At 41.8% G+C, this 20,988-nt stretch overlaps 4 long non-coding RNA genes across 8 annotated transcripts; all 4 read right to left on the reverse strand.

Moving 5' to 3' along the window:
• Positions 1-1,539: 1,539 nt before the first annotated feature.
• On the reverse strand, positions 1,540-2,955 carry LOC116801186. 2 transcript variants are annotated; one of them, XR_004361824.1, is made up of 7 exons: positions 2,929-2,955; positions 2,577-2,858; positions 2,364-2,507; positions 2,246-2,300; positions 1,984-2,184; positions 1,798-1,880; positions 1,540-1,727 (listed from the first exon to the last, which is right to left on the reverse strand). It is a non-coding gene; the product is annotated as an uncharacterized LOC116801186 (long non-coding RNA). The 2 variants fall into 2 exon arrangements; XR_004361823.1 differs by having other exon boundaries at positions 1,540-1,735.
• Positions 2,956-7,418: 4,463 nt separating this feature from the next.
• On the reverse strand, positions 7,419-8,759 carry LOC116801193. 3 transcript variants are annotated; one of them, XR_004361831.1, is made up of 4 exons: positions 8,448-8,759; positions 8,121-8,380; positions 7,671-8,060; positions 7,419-7,615 (listed from the first exon to the last, which is right to left on the reverse strand). It is a non-coding gene; the product is annotated as an uncharacterized LOC116801193 (long non-coding RNA). The 3 variants fall into 3 exon arrangements; XR_004361832.1 differs by having other exon boundaries at positions 7,671-7,746; positions 7,857-8,060; positions 8,121-8,755; XR_004361830.1 differs by having other exon boundaries at positions 8,121-8,757.
• A 337-nt stretch (positions 8,760-9,096) lies between these two features.
• On the reverse strand, positions 9,097-9,689 carry LOC116801041. The gene is made up of 3 exons (XR_004361738.1): positions 9,253-9,689; positions 9,170-9,195; positions 9,097-9,111 (listed from the first exon to the last, which is right to left on the reverse strand). It is a non-coding gene; the product is annotated as an uncharacterized LOC116801041 (long non-coding RNA).
• Positions 9,690-13,407: 3,718 nt separating this feature from the next.
• LOC116801181 lies at positions 13,408-14,533 on the reverse strand. 2 transcript variants are annotated; one of them, XR_004361812.1, is made up of 3 exons: positions 13,844-14,533; positions 13,658-13,706; positions 13,408-13,603 (listed from the first exon to the last, which is right to left on the reverse strand). It is a non-coding gene; the product is annotated as an uncharacterized LOC116801181 (long non-coding RNA). The 2 variants fall into 2 exon arrangements; XR_004361811.1 differs by having other exon boundaries at positions 13,658-14,533.
• Positions 14,534-20,988: the final 6,455 nt, after the last annotated feature.

Genomic DNA, 20,988 nt, shown 5'->3' on the forward strand with positions numbered 1-20,988 from the left:
CAGTTTTAAGACGCCAAATAAACGACTATGCGTGACCACCAATTTCAAGTCTCCCAGCATTTTCCCACCCCTCACCACACCCGTTTTCCAAAGCAAGGCAGCCAAATCTGTATATGAGGAAGCCAAAACCAGGAATCGACCCTCAAACCAGCCGTTACCCTGCAGCACCAATGCTCCTGCACGCAGCGCAACGACGGCACCCCCTCAAAATACAGATGCTGAGCTGCCACCTTGGAAACTTGTGCCACTAAGCTGCAGAGCGCCACCCATACTCGTTGACGACGTCAAAGAATTTGTCCCGCTCCTGGAAAAGCTAAACTATACAGCAGGAGTCTCCAGCTACACTACCAGGGCAACTGAAGGGAACGGGGTCAGGATCCAGGCCAAGGACATGACCGCCTACCACAAAATCAAAGATGTCCTTATTGCAAACGGCTTTCCCCTATTCACCAACCAGCCAAAGTCCGAGAGGGGCTTCCGAGTTGTAATCAGACATCTCCACCACTCCACTCCATGCTCGTGGATTGTCAAGGAGTTGCTGACGCTCGGATTCACAGCTCGCTTCGTCAGAAATATGACGAACCCGGCTACAGGTGGGCCCATGCGCATGTTTGAAGTTGAGATCGTCATGGCCAAGGACGGCAGTCATGACAAAATTATCTCACTCAAACAAATCGGTGGGCAAAGAGTGGATATTGAAAGGAAAAACAGGACACGGGAGCCGGTCCAGTGCTACAGATGCCAGGGCTTCAGGCATGCCAAGAACTCATGCATGAGGCCTCCAAGATGCATGAAATGCGCTGGCGACCACCTGTCATCCTGTTGCACCAAGCCAAGAACCACCCCTGCTACCTGCATCAACTGCTCTGGAGAGCACATTAGTGCATACAAGGGATGTCCTGTTTACAAGGCTGAAAAACAAAAGCTTGCGGCAAACAACATTGACACAAATAAAATACGCATAATTAAAGACGCAACCAACAACTTTTATAGACGTCAAGGCCCTCCTCCACGCAATAACACCCCTCGGCTGCCACACAGCTCAGCAATCCTGAACAGATCAATCGCTGAAGCCCGCCAGGAAGCAGCCAGAAAGTCGATGCTAAATCCATTCCGACAGAATATGAATGACAGAAGGCCACGTTTTTCCTCCCATGACACTGCCATTCAGACGCGGCTGAATAAATGGCGCCGAAACACTAATAAGTTACCCAAAAAGGGTAGGATAACTTCAAAAAACAATGCAAAGCCAAGAATGGCACCCAAGACAAGCAACCCAGCGCAAAGACATCTGGAAAATTACCAGGACATGCTCCGAAAACAAAGGAGTGAAGAAAACGACCAGGAACCTGAAAAAGGTACTTCAAATCCCATGCAAGTTAGAAATGACAGCCCTCCTACCACCAGCAGAGCTGCTAGAGCTAGCTTCAAGCCAAGATTTATAGATGAAGCCACGCCATCGCCAATAAACTACAATCCTAACTCGCAAAAAGGCTTCTTGGACGACCACACAACAAACTTAGCAAATAGAGTCGACAATTTAGAGAAGAAAATTGACAGTTTATTGGCCTTAATCATACAAGGAAGAGTTAACAATCCTGACATGGAAACTTCCAATTAATCCTACATTTACTTATACTTATTCTAACAACATCTATATCCGATGGAAAAGCGCACGTCAGTCTGCTCCCAAACTCTTGCTCGGTCATCTCCTTCCTCGACACAGCCTAATTTCCTTAGAATACAAATTCAATTAGATAATGGAATTAAAATATAATCAATATAATCAATACTCACACCTCAAAGCATCCGGATAATCAAGCTTACGAAAACGCACTCCAGCTGATACTGATGAAAGATACGAAAAATACAACCAAGTCCTATAAGATGAAGCGGTAGATCGATACGAAAAGGATTAGTGTGGCAGAAACATGATGAATAAAAGGCGACTCGCTGCAGCAATTTATGCACAACGTCACTTACCTGAACCTCCTTGCCACACGGTCCCGATTAGTATCCCTTATCTCCGATGCAATCCACTTGCAGTGCTGCACTGCAATAGACGGGCCATATAAGCTGCCTACGCTTCGTTCAGGGCTCTCAGCGCGGAGCTGCAAAATCTATCCTTTCCACTACTCTTAAATTCTCTCAGATCGACGAGCGCCTACATTAGAGACGCTAAACCTGAAAACAAAACAATTAACCAATAAGAAAATTAACAAAGACAATCAAATAAAGCACTTACCTCAATAAACACAGCCAACTGGTGATCCAAAGCAACCAACAAGAGAAGACGAGCCCTGCAAAGAAAAACAAAATCACCATATTTTGTGATTATAAACACAAAAATTTGACAATCTTACAACGCCGTCTCCACCTCCTGATGCCACTGCACTAACAAGGATCATTATCCCGGAGCTGACATCAAATTAAAAAGAATTAAAATCCGTCTCCAAATTGTATAATTTCCACAATTCCGTTTTTTTTTCCAATGAATTCCTGAGAATCTATAATGAAAGGAAAATTAATAATAATATAATAATAAATTAATCAAGGACACACAGGAAATTACAAACCTGACAGGCAAACCAGCAGACACAAAAATACGACCTCATCCTGCCGATGACGCGCACGCAAACCAGGAGACGGGCCCCGTCAAAGCAAAACAAAATCGCCAACATTTGCGATTATAGATACAAAAATCTGACAATTTTATGATACCGTCTCCACCTCCTGACGCCAATGCTTTAATAAAGATCATTTGCGTGGCGCAGATGCCACACCCTTACGCTGCAAAACTTGTCCTCAAATTGTATATTTCTCCCCTGTCCTGCATCATCGACGAATTCTCTCCTAACCTGCAATGAAAGGAAAATAAATAAGAATGCGATATAAAAACTACTCAAGGACACATAAATAATAACAAACCGGACAAACAAAGTAGCAGACGATAACAGACGGCCCCATCCTGCTGACGTCAAGCACGCAGCTCCAGCTTCCAAGACTTCAACTATTGAAAAAAGGGAACACAAGCTATTACTGGGAAATATATATTTATAATATAATACTTATCTAATTGCAAACTTGATGACTCCAAAATCGTGGCTTTCCAGCTGCAATAACACAATGACAAGGGCCTCCAATTTAGCCCATACAAAACGTACCTGAAAAGCAAATAAATCAACGCAATTATAAAAGCAATCAAATACTCACCCCAGACTAGCTTCCTCTTTAAGTACCTGAAAAACAATAATAAACGCAACTATATAAACAAATATACACCAATATAATACTTACCTTAAATTAAATTCCACTCAATGTACCTGAAACAACAAAAATTAATGCAATCATAATTAACAAATAGCATATATAATACTTACCAAATTCTATTTTTACATCCATTTCCATGGCAATCTCGTTGCGGCGGCTCTCTGCAACAAATCTCGAACTGGCGGCCTCAAGCAACCAATCCTGAAGCTATGGCCACAAGACGCGACGCACCTGGCTTCCTTCGCTCAATAAAAACGCAATGACGGCTGCGCTGGACAACTATTCGCAACTCTTCCCGACGACCGGCAATATGCATCTACAATACAAACAAACTCATTAAACAATTGCATAAAGCTGCCATTGACGATATAATCGGATCTTCACCAAACGACGGCTGCGTGGGATGACGCAGCTGAGAACAAATCACCTGCAACTTGTTGCAAGTTGCCCACTTCCAGCGGCCGCAACAGACCACCGCCAAAATGCAACAAAACTTACCTGTGATGACTCCTGAGGCTCTCTGCGACGCGGTGCTCCTGTCCTTCTGATGGGGGTACCTGAAAAGAAATAAACAAAACAATGTTAGTCTAAAATTTTAATGTTTATTGCAAAATAATTTCATTTTAAAAATGTAAACAAACATGCAAGCTGATAATGTTACCAATCATATCAATGTCTGAAATCCTTGCCTACAAAATACTAACTTAAAATTAATACTAACTATGTCCAAGCCCCAAACTCACCCCATGCTATGTTAAACTCAAAAATTCAAATTATTGTACCTACATATTGCATTTATTGTAATCAAAGGCAAAATAAAGTTGTGGATGCGGAACAGAATTCATTCTGTCTCCGTACCTCCACCTACAAAGTAAAACCAGTAAAGTTAAAAACATTCTGTCTCCGTACCTCCACCTACAAAGTAAAATTAAATAAATAAATAAAATATATTAAATAATTAAATAAACAATTAAATTAAACTTATTTAATAACAATAAACGCGATTGCTTGCCAAATTCCCCCACGCGCAAATTAACTAAAATCGTCCTTCTAGTAGACAAATTAATTGTTTAAAATTGTCTTCCGGCCGCAAAGTTCAAAACCGCGACAACAATAAACATTATTAGTCAAACGAAAAGCGAATAACAGTGAACTATTTGTGCAATTTGGAAAAGACGCCGCCATAACCAAAAGGAAAAAGGAGAAGAAACATAAAGACGAAAGGAAGAAAGTACACCTGGAGAAATTTTATAAGAGAAGGAGGAAACTCAAATCAAAGACACGATAAACTGGAGAACACATTAAATCAAAAATCAAGGGTATTTATACCACCACAACTATCGCAATATTCTTTTTATTTTTAATAAAAATAATACATATTTTAAATAAAATAAATAAAAAAAAACATGTCCAGTTCTGACCACCTTTTCTCTGAAGACGAGGTGCTTTCAATTACCTCTAGCGAGCGATCTTCCCCTATTCACGTAAATATTTCGCCTATGTCTCACGGGTCTGGCAATTCCCTGGTTAAAACGACCAATATTAACCAGAAGAAATTGCCTTTAAAACAAAAGAAAAGCCCAACTAACTCTTCTTGGGTAGCCATGAATTTCTTTAATTCCCTTTCTCTAAATATGAAAGAGAATATAAATGCAAAAAATGCCCAAATAGACCCCCTCTCGATTACCAATACTGCTGCAGTCAATGTTGGCGCCAAAAGCAGCATCTCGAAGGGGAAATCGCCTTCTTCTCCTCCATTCTCTTCACAAATACAAAAGCGAAATTCACTCCCCACAATGACTCAAACAAATACAGGAGCATACTCAAACACCGACGCTGCTCAAAGAGAGTCTTTACCCACCACAGCGACCAGCACTAATGCAGCCGCAGCCACTAATACGGACATAGAATTAAGAGGCGACAAACCGAGCGACGCTATGGGAAATTTCCCCTCGCTCTCACACAGCGACAGCGCAAAGATAAATCCCAGCTCATCAACCAAAATTGGACGTAATGCTTTTTCCCCTCCTACTTATACACACACACAAATAAATAAAGCCACCAAAACTAATTTAGAAAGCTCCTCTAGATCTGCCGCGCTTGCCAATCTTGACTCTTATCTCAAAAAAGACAATGATAATGACAGTGGGGAAATCGTTTCCCCACTTATACAAATTAACGAAAGCAAGCAGGAGGAAAAACCTAGTACAACTGTCAACGCTTTTTGGTCAATTTTTAACCCTAAGCCGGACATTTCTAAACTCAGCCTAAACAAGAAACCCACCATTCGCTCTGTAAATACTGGGAAAAGAAGCACTTCCCCTCATCATAGGAGTGATTCTTTACGCCCTGATGCCCTGGGTGATTTAAAATCAAAACCCAACAATAGATCCATGCCCACTGTGGGGAATTTAGCAACAACTCGCACCCTTAGTCGGCCTGCCGCCAAGCGGGACTTATTTAAATCACCGTCCAAGAGCCCAGACGAGCAGCCCATGAGTTTCTCGGAAGTGGTTGCTGGAACAGGTCCAATCTTAGTGGCACCTTCAGTTCCGGCGCCAACTACAAAAACCCCGGCCAAGAGAACTAATGACGACCTGGACTGCTCCAGTTTTAAGACGCCAAGTAAACGATTATGCGTGACCACCAATCTCAAGTCTCCCAGCATTTTCCCACCCCTCACCACACCCGTTTTTCAAAGCAAGGCAGCCAAATCTGTATATGAGGAATCCAAAACTAGGAATCTACACTCACACCAGCCGTTACCCTGCAGCACCAATGCTCCTGCACGCAGCGCAACGATGCCACCTCCTCAAAATACAGATGCTGAGCTGCCACCTTGGAAACTTGTGCCACTAAGCTGCAGAGCTCCACCCATACTTGTCGACGATGTTAAAGAAATTGTCCCGCTCCTGGAAAAACTAAATTATACAGCAGGAGTCTCCAGCTACACTACCAGGGCAACTGAAGGGAACGGGGTCAGGATTCAGGCTAAGGACATGACCGCCTACCACAAAATTAAAGATGTCCTTATAGCAAACGGCTTTCCCCTATTCTCCAACCAGCCAAAGTCCGAGAGGGGCTTCCGAGTTGTAATCAGACATCTCCACCACTCCACTCCATGCTCGTGGATTGTCAAGGAGTTGCTGACGCTCGGATTCTCAGCGCGCTTCGTCAGAAACATGACGAATCCGGCTACAGGTGGCCCCATGCGAATGTTTGAAGTGGAGATTGTCATGGCCAAGGACGGCAGTCATGACAAAATTATCTCACTCAAACAAATTGGTGGGCAAAGGGTGGATATTGAAAGGAAAAACAGGACACGGGAGCCGGTCCAGTGCTACAGATGCCAGGGCTACAGGCATGCCAAAAACTCATGCATGAGGCCACCAAGATGCATGAAATGCGCTGGCGATCACCTGTCATCCTGCTGCACTAAGCCAAGAACCACCCCTGCTACCTGCGTCAACTGCTCTGGAGAGCACATTAGTGCATACAAGGGATGCCCCGTTTACAAGGCCGAAAAACAAAAGCTTGCGGCTAACAATATTGACATAAACAAAATACGTACAATTAAAGACGCAACTAACAACTTCTATAAACGTCAAGGCCCTCCTCCACGCAATAACACCCCACGGCTGCCACACAGCTCAACAATCCTGAGCAGATCAATTGCTGAAGCACGCCAGGAGGCTGCCAGAAAGTCGGTGTCAAATCCTTTCCGACAGAACATGAATGACAGAAGGCCACGCTTTTCCTCCCATGACACTGCCATTCAGACGCGACTGAATAAATGGCGCCGAAACACTAATAAATTACCCAAAAAGGGTAGGATTACATCAAAAAATAATGCAAAGACAAGACTTGCATCCAAGACAAGCAACCCAGCGCAAAGACACCTGGAAAATTACCAGGACATGCTCCGAAAACAAAGGAGTGAAGAAAATGACCAGGAACCTGAAAAAGGTTCTTCAAATCCCACGCAAGTTAGCAAAGACAGCCCTCCTACCACCAGCAGAGCTGCCAGAGCTAGCTTCAAACCAAGATTTATTGATGAAGCCATGCAATCGCCAAGAAACTCCAATCTTAACTCACAAAAAGGCTTCTCTGACGGCCCCACAACAACCTTAGCAAACAGAGTCGACAACTTAGAAAAGAAAATTGACATTTTAATGGCCTTAATCTTACAAATAAGAAACAATAATCTTGACATGGACACATCAAATTAAATCTATATCCTCTTACATCTAAATAAACGATATCTTTATCCGATGGAAAAGCGCACGTCTGTCTGCTTATAAACCTCCTCCACTGTCACCACCCTTCTCGACGCAGCCTAATTTATCTGGAATAATAATTCAATTAGTGGATGGCACAAAAACAATAAACAATACCCTCACCTCAACGCATCCGGATGAGCAATCCTAAGACAACGCACTCCAGCTGATCCTGACGAAACGATGCGGAGAAAACCAACTAGGACATAAAGGATGAATCGGTAGATCGATATGAAAAGGATTAGTGTGGCAGAAACATGATGAATAAAAGGCGACTCGCTGCAGCAATTTATGCACAACGTCACTTACCTGAACTTTCTTTGCCACACAGTCCCTGGTAGTATCCCTTATCACCGATACAATCTACTTGCAGTGCTGCGCTGCAATTGACGGGCCATATAAGCTGCCTATGCTCCGATCAGGGCACCTTGCGCGGAGCAGCAAAATCTATCCTTCCTGCTACTCTGATAATCTTCCAGATCGACGAGCGCCTACATTAGTTGACGCTAAAACCTGAAAACAAATCAATTAACCAATAAGAAAATAAACAAAACAAATAAATAAAGCACTTACCTCAATAACCAGAGCCAACTGGTGATCCAACACAACCATCAAGAGAAGACCGGCTCCGCAAAAGAAAAACAAAATCGCCACCTTTCGCGATTATAAACACAAAAAACTGACAACCTTACAACGCCGTCTCCATCTCCTGATGCCTCTGCACTCACAAGGATCACTATCCCGGAACTAACATCATATTAAAATGAATTAAAATCCGTCTCCAAATTGTATAAATCTCCGCAGTACCGTTTTCTCAATGACTTCCCGACAACCTATAAAGAAAGGAAAACTAATAAAAATATAATACTAAATTAATCAAAGACACAGAAAATTGCAAACCTGACAGGCAATCCAGCAGATACAAAAATTCGCCCTCATCCTGCCGATGATGCGCACGTAAATCAGGAGACGGGCCTCACTATAGCAAAACAAAATCGCCAACTTTTGCGATTATAGATACAAAAAACCGACAATTTTATGATGCCGTCTCCATCTCCTGACGCCATTGCATAAATAAAGAGCAATTGCGTGGAGCAGATGCCACACCAACATCCTGCAAAACATGTCCTTAAATTGCATATTTCTCCTCAGTTCTGTATCTTCAACGAATTTTCCGCTAACCTGTAATGAAAGGAAATTAAATAAGAATGCGATACAAAAATTACCCAAGGACACATAAATAATAACAAACCGGACAGACAAAGTAGCAGATACTATTAGCCTGCTCCATCCTGCTGACGACAAGCACGCAGCTCCAGCCTCAAAGACTCCAACTATTGAAACAAGGGTACACAAGCTATTACTGGGAAATTTATATTTAAAATGTAATACTTATCTAATTGCAACTTGATGACTCCATATCTGCGGCATCCCAGCTGCAATTGCACAATAACAAAGGTCCTCCAAACCAGCTCTTACAAAACGTACCTGAAAAGCAAAAACAAAATCAACGCAATTATAAAAAATACTCAATACTCACCCCAGACAAGCTTCCTTTAAGTACCTGAAAAACAATAACAAACGCAATCATATAAACAAATATACACAAATATAATACTTACCTTAATTTAATTTCCACTCAATGTACCTGAAACAACAAAAATTAACGCAATCATAAAAAACAAATAACATATATAATACTTACCAAATACTATTTTTGCATCCATTTCCATGCCTATAACGTTACGACGGCCCTCTGTAACAAATCTCGAACCGGCGGCCCCAAGCTGCCAATCCCGACGATATGGCCACAAGACGCGGCGCACCTGGCTTCATTCGGTGATTGATCGAGCCACAATCCTCACTGACGACTTCTCTGCCACAACGAGACGAACTCCACCATCATAATGCCAGCAGCTCTATATAAACGCAATGACAGCTTCGTGGGATTACATTCTTGCCACTAACGATACAACTTACCTTAATCAAACGACCGCGGCGAGGGATGCTGAAACCGAGAACTACTAACCTGCAACGCCGGCCGGACATACTTGTTGCAAATGGCCCACTTCCAGTGGCCGCAACAGACCACTGCCAAAATGCAACAAAACTTACCTGTGATGACTCCTGAGGCCCTCAACGACGCGGTGCTCCTGCCCTTCTGGTGGGGGTACCTGAAAAGAAATAAATAAAACAATGTTAGTCTAAAATTTTAATGTTTATTGCAAATAATTTCATTTTAAAAAAAATGTATACAAAACAAGCATATGATAATGTTACCAGCCCATGTCACTGTTATAATCTAAAGCCTACAAAGAAAAATACTAACTTAACATTAAATACTAATCTATGTCCAGCCCCAAACTCACCCCATGCTATGTTATACTCTAAAAATTCAAATTATTGTACCTACATATTGCATTTATTGTAATCAAAGGCAAAATAAAATTGTGGATGCGGAACAGAATTCATTCTGTCTCCGTACCTCCACCTACAAAGTAAAAATTCTGTCTCCGTACCTCCACCTACAAAGTTAAAAACCTACAAAGTAAACCTACAAAGTAAAAGTAAAGTTTATAAAATAAATTAAATAAATAAATAAAATAAATTAAACAAATAAATTAAATAAATTAAATAAGCAGGAGGATTATATATTGAATAAAACCCAATTCTGTGCGAAGAACAAAAGAAATACGCGAGACACCAACACCAGCGCGCAACCAACCAAACACACTCACGCGCAAACATAATTATATTCGTTCGTCAATAGACAAATTAATTGTTATAAATTGTCTTCCGGCCGCAAAGTATAAAACCGCGACAACAATTAACTTTTAGTGGTCTAACGAAAACGAACAATAAAACAGTAATTGTGCAACTCCAAAAAGACGCCGCCTCTACCAAAGGAAACAAGGAGAAGAAACGCAGAGAGAAAGGAAGAAAGTACACCTGGAGAAATCTTAGAAGAGAAGGAGGATTTCCAAAGCAACGAAACGATAATCTGGAGAACACACTTAAATCAAAATCCAGGGTATTTATACCACTACAATTATCGCAATATCGCAAAATTTTTATTTTTAATAAAATAATATATATTTTAAATAAAATAAAAAATAAGCATGTCCAGTTCTGACCACCTTTTCTCTGAAGACGAGGTGCTTTCAATTACCTCAAGCGAGCGATCTTCCCCTATTCACGTAAACATTTCGCCTATGTCTCACGGGTCTGGCAATTCCCTGGTTAAAACGACCAATATTAACCAGAAGAAATTGCCTTTAAATCAAAAGAAAAGCCCAATTAACTCTTCTTGGGTAGCCATGAATTTCTTTAATTCCCTTTCTCAAAATACGAAAGAGAATATAAATGCCAAAAATGCCCAAAGAGACCCCCTCTCGATTACCAATACTGCTGCAGTCAATGTTGGCGCCAAAAGCAGCATCTCGAAGGGGAAATCGCTTTCTTCTCCTTCATTCTCTCCTCATATACACAAGGGAAATTCACTCCTCACAACGACTCATACTAATACAGCCGCACTCATAAACACCGACGCTACTCAAAGAGAGCTTTTATCCACCACAGCGACCTGCACTAATGCAGCTGCAGCCACTAATACGGACACAGAAATAAGAGACTACAAACCGAAAGACGCTATGGGAAATTTCCCCTCTCTCCCATACAGCGACAGCGCAGAGAAAAATCTCAGCTCATCCACCAAAATTGGACGCAATGCTTCTTCCCCTCCTTCTTATACACACACGCAAACAAATAAAGCCACCGAAACAAATTCAGAAAGCTGCACTAGATCTTCCGCGCTTGCTAATCTTGACTCTCATCTCAAAAAAGCCAATGATATTGACAGTGGGGAAATCGATTCCCCACTTATACAAATTAACGAAAGCAAGCAGGAGGAAAGACCTAGTACAACCGTCAAAGCTTTTTGGTCTATTTTTAACCCTAAGCCGGACATTTCTAAACTCAGCCTAAGCAAGAAACCCACCACTCGCCCTGTAAATACTGGGAAAAGAAGCATTTCCCCGCATCATAGGAGTGCCTCTTTACGCCCTGATGCTCAGGGTGATTTAAAATCAAATCCCAACAATAAATCCATGCCCACTATGGGGAATTTAACAAAAGCCCGCACCCTTAGTCGGCCTGCTGCCAAGCGGGACCTATTCAACTCGCCGTCCAAGAGCCCAGACGAGCAGCCCATGAGTTTCTCAGAAGTGGTTGCCGGAATAGGTCCAATCTTTGTGGCACCTTCAGTTCCGGCTCCAACTACGAAAACCCAGGCCAAGAGGACCAATGACGATCTGGACTGCTCCAATTTTAAGACGCCAAATAAACGATTATGCGTGACCACCAATCTCAAGTCTCCCAGCATTTTCCCACCCCTCACCACACCCGTTTTCCAAAGCAAGGCAGCCAAATCTGTATATGAGGAATCCAAAACTAGGAAACTACACTCACACCAGCCTTCACTCTGCAGCACCAATGCTCCTGCACGCAGCGTAACGACGGCTCCCCTACAAAATACAGATGCTGAGCTGCCACCTTGGAAACTTGTGCCACTAAGCTGCAGAGCACCACCCATACTCGTTGACGACGTCAAAGAAATTGTCCCGCTTCTGGAAAAACTAAACTATACAGCAGGAGTCTCCAGCTACACTACCAGGGCAACTGAAGGGAACGGGGTCAGGATTCAGGCCAAGGACATGACCGCCTACCACAAAATCAAAGATGTCCTTACAGCAAACGGCTTTCCCCTATTCACCAACCAGCCAAAGTTCGAGAGGGGCTTCCGAGTAGTAATCAGACATCTCCACCACTCCACTCCATGTTCGTGGATTGTTGATGAGTTGCTGAAGCTCGGATTCTCAGCGCGCTTCGTCAGAAATATGACGAATCCGGCTACAGGTGGTCCCATGCGAATGTTTGAAGTGGAGATCGTCATGGCCAAGGACGGCAGTCATGACAAAATCATCTCACTCAAACAAATCGGCGGGCAAAAGGTGGATATCGAAAGAAAAAACAGGACACGGGAGCCGGTCCAATGCCACAGATGCCAGGGCTACAGGCACGCCAAAAACTCATGCATGAGACCACCAAGATGCATGAAATGCGCCGGCGATCACCTGTCAACCGTTTGCACCAAGCCAAGAACCACCCCTGCTACCTGCGTCAACTGCTCTGGAGAGCACATTAGTGCATACAAGGGATGCCCCGTTTACAAGGCCGAAAAACAAAAGCTTGCGGCAAACAACATTGACACAAATAAAATACGAACAATTAAAGACGCAACCAATAACTTTTATAGACGTCAAGGCCCTCCCCCACGCAACAACACCCCACGGCTGCCACACAGCTCAGCAATCCTGAGCAAATCAATTGCTGAAGCACGCCAGGAGGCTGCCAGAAAGTCGGTGTTTAATCCTTTCCGACAAAATATGAATGACAGAAGGCCACGTTTTTCCTCCCATGACACTGCCATTCAGACGCGGCTGAATAAATGGCGACGAAACACTAACAAGATACCCAAAAAGGGTAGGACAACTTCAAAAAACAATGCAAAGCCAAGAATAGTACCCAAGACAAGCAACCCAGCGCAAAGACACCTAGAAAATTATCAGGACATGCTCCGAAAACAAAGGAGCGAAGAAAATGACCAGGAACCTGAAAAAGGTACTCCAAACCCCATACATTTTAGCAACGACAGCCCTCCTACCACCAGCAGGGCTGCTAGAGCCAGCTTCAAGTCAAGACTCATAGATGAAGCCATGCAATCGCCAAGGAACTCCAATCCTAACTCACAAAAAGGCTTCTCGGACGACCACACTTCAAACCTAGCAAAAAGAGTCGACAATTTAGAGAAGAAAATTGACAGTTTATTGGCCTTAATCATACAAGGAAGAGATTACAATCTTGACATGGAAACATCCATTTAAACCCACATCTCTTTATATCTATTCTAACGACATCTATATCCGATGAAAAGCGCACGTCAGTCTGCTCCCAAACTCATGCAAGGTCATCACCTTCCTCGACCCAGCCTAACTTTCCTGGAATATAAATTCAATTAGATAATCGCAATAAAACATAAACAATACTCTCACCTCAACGCATCCGGATGAACAAGCCTAAGACAACGCACTCTAGCTGAACCTGACGAAACGATGCGGGGAAAATCAACCAGGACATAATCGACGAATCGGTAGATCGATATGAAAAGGATTAGTGTGGCAGAAACATGATGAATAAGAGGCGACTCGCCGCAGCAATTTATGCACAACGTCACTTACCTGAATCTTCTTGCCACACAGTCCCTGGTAGTATCTCTTATCACCGATACAACCTACTTGCATGCTGCGCTGCAATAGACGGGCCGATCCCAGAACGACGAGCGCCTACATTAATTGACGCTAAAACCTGAAAACAAAACAATTAACCAATAAAAAATTAAACAAAACAATCAAATATTGCTCTTACCTCCTTGACCACAGCCTAATGGTGATCCAATGCAACCTACAAGAAGAGGCGGTCTCCACAATAGAAAAACAAAACCGGCAGCTATCGCGATTATAAACCCAAAAAATTGACAACTTTACGACGCCGTCTCCACCTCTTGATGCCACTGCACGTTTAAGGATCACTAGCGCGGAGCTGACACCATTTTTTAAAAAGTCTCAAAATCCGTCTCTAAAATGCATAATTTTCCGCAGTATGGTACGTTCAATTATTTTCCGATAACCTGTAAAGAAAGGAAAATCAATAAGAATATGATGCAAAATTAATAAAGGACTCACAGAAAAACGTAAAACTTGCGAGGTAAACAAGCAGATACAGATATGCGATTCCATCATCCTGACGCCACGCACGTAAATCCTTCAACGCAACCGACAACAAGAGACAGGCACCGCAAAAGCAAAATAAAATCGCCAATTTTCGCGATTATAAACACAAAAAGTTGACAATTTTATGATGCCGTCTCCATCTCCTGACGCCATTGCACAAATAAGGATCATTTGCGTGGCACAGATGCCACATCAATATGCTGAAAAATTTGTCCTTAAATTGTATATTTCTCCTCAGTTTTGTATCCTCGACTAATTCTCTCCTAACCTGCAATGAAAGGAAAATAAATAAGAATGCGATACAAAAATTACTCAAGGACACAGAAATAATAACAAACCGGACAGACAAAGTAGCAGAGGCTAGTGAACGGCTCCATCCTGCTGACGACAAGCACGCAGCTCCAGCTTCTAGGACTCCAACTATTGAAACAAGGGAACACAAGCTATTACTGGGATAAATATATTTATAATATAATACTTATCTAATTGACAACTTGATGACTCCAAAACCGTGGCATTCCAGCTGCAATTTGCACAATAACAAAGATCATCCAAGTCAGCTCCTACAAAACGTACCTGAAAAGCAAAAACAAAATCAACGCAATTATAAAAGCTACTCAATACTCACCCCAGACAAGCTTCCTTTAAGTACCTGAAAAACAATAATAAACGCAATTATATAAACATTTATACCCAAATATAATACTTACCTTAAATTAAAATCCACTCAACGTACCTGAAAAAACAAAAATTAATGCAATCATAAAAAACTGATAACATATATAATACTTACCAAACACTATTTTTGCATCCATTTCCATGCCTATTTCTTCGCGGCGGCCCTCTGCAACAAATCTCGAACCGGCGGCCCCAAGCTGCCACACCTGGCGACAGGGTCACAAGATGCGGCGCACCTGGCTTCTCTCGGTGATAGACCGAGCCACAATCCTCTCTGACGACTTCTTTGCCACGAGACGACTCCTCCACCATATAGCCAGCAGCTCTCAAAAAATGCAATGACAGCTGCGTGGGGCAACACATCGCAACTCCTCTTCCTGATGAACGGCAATTCTATCTGCAACATACTCAAACAATTGCATAAAACTGCCACTGACGATACAATTGATACTCACCAAATGACGGCGGCGAGGGATGCTGAAACCGAGAACAAATCACCTGCAACTCCGGCCGGACACACTTGTTGCCAGCGGCCCACTTCCAACGGCCGCAATAGACGACTGCCAAAATGCAACAAAAACTCACCTGTAATGACTCCTAAGGCTCCACAGCGACTCGATGCTTCCGTCCTTCTGGCGGGGGTATCTGAAAAGAAACAAATTATACAATGTTAGTCCTAAATTTCAATGTTTTTCGTAAAATCATTACATTTTATTAATGTAAACAAAACATGCAAGACGATAATGTAACCAGTCCATGTCTTTGACTATAATCTAAAGCCTACAAAAAAAATACTAACTTAACATTAAATACTAACTATGTCCAAGCCCCAAACTCACCCCATGCAATGTAAAATTCGAAATTTCAAATAATTGTTCTATATATTACACACACTGTAATCAAAGGCAAAATAAATTGTGGATGCGGAACAGAACTCATTCTGTCTCCGTACCTCCACCAGTAAAGTTAAAAAATAATGGAGACCAAAGTGAAGGATGGGCAACAGTGCTATCTATCTCCTCGGATGATAGCAACTGCTCGTCGTCACCGCCATCTGCTAGAGTCTCATCGCTGGAATCCTATGCCACAACATTTTAGCTTTAGAATATACATCCACCTAAAATCTTTCCCCATAATACTACAAATTTTCTTCTTACTATATTACTTAAACTTAAAACTACTACCTAAACTACTAGTACCTATAAAAATTGTAACTACCATAAGCTAAGGCTAACTTAACGTAAAATCCTAAATCTTAGATTCCAATTTAAATCATGGCGCGTATAACTGCCGCCAAGCAAATCAAAAATTTTCCTCGAAATTGAAATTCTTAAATAGCTCTCATAACCATGGTGCGCACAATCGCCGCCGATCCAAAACTGTAAAATGCCATAAATTGTAACTATATATTTTAAAACAAAATCAGAGTACAATAAAATGACAGCACCAACAGGCGCTGAGAATATTTAAAAAAAAAAAAAAAAAAAAAAAAAGGATCACAATCCCGGAGCTGACATCATATTAAAAAGAATTAAAATCCGTCTCCAAATTGTATAAATTTCCTCAGTACCGTTTCTTCAATGATTTCCTGATAATCTGTGTGGAAAGGAAAATTAATAATAACAGAATACAAAATTAATCAAGGACACACAGAAAGATACAAACCGGACAGGCAAACCAGCAAATACAAAAATCCGGCCTCATCCTGCCGATGACGCACACGTAAACCAGGAGACGGGCCCCGTTAAAGCAAAACAAAATCGCCAACTTTTGCGATTATAGATACAAATATCTGACAATTTTATGATGCCGTCTCCACCTCCTGACGCCAATGCATAAATAAAGACCATCTGCGTGGCGCAGATGCCACACCTTTATGCTGCAAAACTTGTCCTCAAATTTTATATTTCTCCCCTGTTCTGCATCATCGACGAATTCTCTCCTAACCTGCAATGAAAGGAAAATAAATAAGAATGCGATACAAAAACTACCCAAGGACACATAAATAACAACAAACCGGACAGACAAAGTAGCAGACGATAACAGTCGGCTCCATCCTGCTGACGTCAAGCACGCAGCTCCAGCTTCCAAGACTTCAACTATTGAAACAAGGGAACACAAGCTATTACTGGGAAATATATATTAATAATATAATACTTATCTAATTGCAAACTTGATGACTCCAAAATCGTGGCATTCTAGCTGCAATAACACAACGACAAGGGCCTCCAATTTAGCCCATACAAAACGTACCTGAAAAGCAAATAAATCAACGCAATTAAAAAAGCAATAAAATACTCACCCCAGACTAGCTTCCTCTTTAAGTACCTGAAAAACAATAATAAACGCAACAATATAAACAAATATACACCAATATAATACTTACCTTAAATTAATTCCACTCAATGTACCTGAAACAACAAAAATTAATGCAATCATAATTAACAAATAGCATATATAATACTCACCAAATACTATTTTTGCATCCATTTCCATGACTATTCCGTTGCGGCGGCTCTCTGCTACAAATCTTAAAACGGCGGCCCCAAGCTGCCAATCCTGACGCTATGGCCACAAGACGCGGCGCACCTGGCTTCCTTCGGTGACAGACCGAGCCACAATCCTCTCTGACGACTTCTTCGCCACGAGACGACTCCACCACCATATAGACAGCAGCTCTCAAAAAATGCAATGACAGCTGCGTGGGGCAACTCATTGCAACTCCTCTTCCTGACGAACGGCAATTTTATCTGCAATATATTCAAACAATTGCATAAAACTGCCACTGACGATACAACTTATACTCACCAAATGACGGCAGCGATGGATGCCGATACCAAGAACAACTAACCTGCAATCGCCGGCCGGACAAAATTGTTGCAAGTGGCCCACTTCCAGCGGCCGCAACAGACCACTGCCATAATGCAACAAAACTTACCTGTGATGACTCCTGAGGCTCTCTGCGACGCGGTGCTCCTGTCCTTCTGATGGGGGTACCTGAAAAGAAATAAATAAAACAATGTTAGTCTAAAATTTTAATGTTTTTTGCAAAATAATTTCATTTTATAAATGTAAACAAAACATGCAAGCTGATAATGTTACCAATCATGTCAATGTCTGAAATCCATGCATATAAAATACTAACTTAAATTTAATACTAACAAACTATGTCCAAGCCCCAAACTCACCCCATGCTATGTTAAACTCAAAAATTCAAATTATTGTACCTACATATTGCATTTATTGTAATCAAAGGCAAAATAAAGTTGTGGATGCGGAACAGAATTCATTCTGTCTCCGTACCTCCACCTACAAAGTTAAAAAAAAAATTCAAATTATTGTACCTACATATTGCATTTATTGTAATCAAAGGCAAAATAAAGTTGTGGATGCGGAACAGAATTCATTCTGTCTCCGTACCTCCACCTACAAAGTAAAAAAAAAAAGCCCACTTCCAGCGGCCGCAACAGACCACCGCCAAAATGCAACAAAACTTACCTGTGATGACTCCTGAGGCTCTCTGCGACGCGGTGCTCCTGTCCTTCTGATGGGGGTACCTGAAAAGAAATAAACAAAACAATGTTAGTCTAAAATTTTAATGTTTATTGCAAAATAATTTCATTTTAAAAATGTAAACAAACATGCAAGCTGATAATGTTACCAATCATATCAATGTCTGAAATCCTTGCCTACAAAATACTAACTTAAAATTAATACTAACTATGTCCAAGCCCCAAACTCACCCCATGCTATGTTAAACTCAAAAATTCAAATTATTGTACCTACATATTGCATTTATTGTAATCAAAGGCAAAATAAAGTTGTGGATGCGGAACAGAATTCATTCTGTCTCCGTACCTCCACCTACAAAGTAATTTTGGTTAGAGCGAAATTCCAACGCACTAAACTTCAAAGGTTTCCACACATACCTAGCACAAAACCCTACTTCACACAGAAAAGGCGGCACGGCTACCATCATCAATCAAAACGTTCGACACACCTGCCTTAATCCAATAGAGACTGATTTCTTGCAAAGCGCACCCATAGCACTTATACCTTCAAGTCGCATACGCGCAAACATGACAATTGTTGCCCCAATATACTGCCCACCTGTATTTAAATGGACCACTGAGCAATTCTCAAAGCTTTTTAACCACTTTGACATGCTCCTCGACGGAAAAACTAAATTTGTACTTGGCGGCGATTGGAACTGCAAACACAGACTCTGGGGTAACTATTTATCTTGCGCTAAGGGAAGATCCCTGTCTCAGTCAATCCTTGCAAGAAAAGACCTTGACATAGTGGCCACCGGCCAAGCCACACACTTTCCTTTTGACAAGAAAAAACAGCCCTCTGCATTGGACTTTGCAATCTGCAAGGGCTTCCACACTCAAAGTCTAAAAACCTACTCTACAGATGAACTCAGCTCGGACCACCTCCCTATCCAAATAGTCATATGTCCCGACGACACCGACTGGCAACTCAATAACACAACAAACAATGCAATTATACAAAAAAGAACAAATCTCACGAAATTCAAGAAAAATCTAGAAAACAAAATATTACTAAATACGGAAATACGCACAGGACAGGACATTGACGATTGCATAGACATTCTTATCAACAATATAAAATCAGCAGCCAATGAAGCCACCCCATCAAATCGCCCCCAATTAATGCGCAACTACAACTCCTCAAGAAGACCCACAAAGCTAAGACTAGATGATGCTACTAAAAGGTTACTAGAGGAGAAAAAGGAGCTAAATAGAATCTTTAGGGCAGTAGGAACTGACGAAGCCCGAAGATGGTTTAAAAACGTGCAAAATAGACTGTCTAAAGAAATCAGAAAGCTCAAACTTAAACTCCTCAACCGCAACCTTCAGGACATTGATACCACCGACCGATATAGAATGCAAAAACTATGGAAAACTACAAACACAATCAAAAAGCAACCCCGACCCTGCTGGCCGATTAAAAAGGACAATGAAGACAACCGCCTAAGAACTGACTACCCCTGGACCAGGACCTTAGATGAAAAAGCTGAAGCTTTTGCAGCCCACCTTGAGTCCCGCTTCAAGCCAAATCAAAATAATGACGCCAAAGACAGGGATTTCGTCAGAAGTGAATTAGAAAAATTCAGATCTTTAGATACGAACGGCGAATCTGGTAACAGCACCTTCAAGCCAGTCACGCTGGCCGAACTAAATGAGCTGATAAACTCACTGGAATTAAAAAAAGCCCCAGGAACTGACAATCTTAACAACAAAACCTTAAAAAACCTACCCACCAAAGCCAGATTATACCTAATACTTATTTATAACAACATCCTGAAAATTGGACATTTCCCAAACAAATGGAAGCACGCAAGCATCTCAATGATTCCCAAACCAGGGAAATCACCTTTTGCTCTAAATTCCTACCGACCAATTAGCTTACTCTCTGGCCTTTCTAAACTACTCGAAAGAATACTACTGAAACGACTGTACGACATTGATTACTTTGCCAAAGCAATCCCATCCCACCAATTCGGATTCAGAAAGGACCACGGAACGGAACATCAGCTAGCCAGGGTGACTCAATTTATTCTAAAAGCCTTTGAAGAGAAAGATGTCTGCTCTGCCACTTTCCTTGACATTACGGAAGCCTTTGACAGAGTCTGGCACGACGGCCTACTATATAAACTATCCAGACTTATTCCCAGATACCTATTTGACCTACTTGAAAACTATTTATCTAATAGAACCTTCTCTGTCAGGATCGACGGTGAAACGACGTCTAGGATAGGTAAAATTAGAGCAGGAGTTCCTCAGGGCAGCATACTGGGCCCGGTCCTCTACTCAATATACTCATCTGATATGCCCTACCCAATCGTAAAAGACTATATGCGCCACATATCCTTCCCCGATTACAACCAA

Source organism: Drosophila sechellia, chromosome 3L (genome assembly GCF_004382195.2).
Source record: "Drosophila sechellia strain sech25 chromosome 3L, ASM438219v1, whole genome shotgun sequence".
Taxonomy (NCBI): domain Eukaryota; kingdom Metazoa; phylum Arthropoda; class Insecta; order Diptera; family Drosophilidae; genus Drosophila; species Drosophila sechellia.